Source organism: Berghia stephanieae, chromosome 14 (genome assembly GCF_034508935.2).
Source record: "Berghia stephanieae isolate SIO BIC M18660-M18661 chromosome 14, UCSD_Bste_1.3, whole genome shotgun sequence".
NCBI lineage: Eukaryota > Metazoa > Mollusca > Gastropoda > Nudibranchia > Aeolidiidae > Berghia > Berghia stephanieae.
The window spans coordinates 4,285,896-4,287,218 of record NC_088373.1 but is presented as its reverse complement, the minus strand read 5'-3'; the positions used below and the strand labels follow the sequence as shown (position 1 = coordinate 4,287,218).

Genomic DNA, 1,323 nt, shown 5'->3' with positions numbered 1-1,323 from the left:
TTATTATTATTATTATTTTAAAAACGTATTGATTTCAGTCGTTATTAAAATTGCACATGGAACATTCAAATTTATAGTTTTGTTTTCACAAAAGTGTGGTATATATTATATATATATATATATATATATATATATATATATATATATATATATATATATATATATATATGATTAGTAATTTGTAATTTAAGCGCTTGAGTCTGGTGTCACGAAGTTATAGCGCTAATAAGTTTTCAGCATTATTATTATTATTATTATTATTATTATTATTATTATTATTAATTATTTATTATTATTATTATTATTTTTATTATTATTATTATTATTATCATTATTTATTATTATTATTATTATTATTATTATTATTATTATTATTATTATTTTTATTTATTTTTATTATTTTTTTTTCTTTTTTTTTTTTTCTTTTTTTTTTTTTTAAAATATATATATATATTAAACTGTCAATCATCTTAGTGAATCCATCTAACTCCATTCAATATATATATATATATGGATTATCACCATTGTTATTTCTGACATCTTTAATGATCAAATTGATGAGAACGTAAATTATCAGAGCCAATGTGAGTACGAATGTGAATGAACTGAATGTCCTCAGCGACACTAAAATGACATCGAGTTCACGAGACATTGTGACTGTGTTGTTGTATAGATAGAATGAAGTTGACGTCACTTTGATCTTTGTTATTGTTTGTTTTGTTTTTTTGTTTTTTTTTTGCCATCCGCGTTTATGAGTTAGTCTCACTAAACTGTATTAACGAGACGATAAAGGACCAAGATTACACAGAGTTTTGTGTGTTGGTCCGTTATACTTCCGGATGGCAATGTTGTGAGCTTCTAAGCCAAGCGCATATTAATCTATAATCATCTACCCCAATAAATAACTTTATATTTTACCTTGAGCCATGCGAAACACAATGTAATTTCCTGTTTTTGATTGATAAAGTTCATTCATCTTATTTTATCTTATCTTATACACACTTTAATAACACCATAGAAATAACACTAATTATATTTAATTGTTTATATGATAAATATAGATATATCTATATATTCGATTTTGTTTTTACTCTTTCATAAGTCGCATGTTGTTATGTAACAAGTACCTACAAGGAGAATAATGACACGTTTATAATAATCAAATTATCAATATTTAATTTGAATACGTTCAACTAAAATCGCAAAGATTGAAGGTTTACCAAATATTATAACAGTATTGACTTCCAGAAATCGTAGGCTATGAGTCTTTTTAGAGTTACAGTTGTCCTTATAAACAAACCGCCACAGTCAGAGAGTCCTCAG

At 24.2% G+C, this 1,323-nt stretch overlaps 1 protein-coding gene across 1 annotated transcript in view; it reads right to left on the bottom strand.

Moving 5' to 3' along the window:
* LOC144959652 (uncharacterized) overlaps nt 1–1,323 on the bottom strand; it is a 24,904-nt gene that overhangs the window by 23,489 nt on the left and 92 nt on the right. Inside the window, exon 1 of the mRNA XM_078892322.1 lies at nt 1,221–1,323. This exon is cut by the window's right edge and continues 92 nt beyond it. The gene's annotated coding sequence lies outside the window, so the exon portion shown is untranslated. The remainder of the gene's footprint in view (nt 1–1,220) is intronic.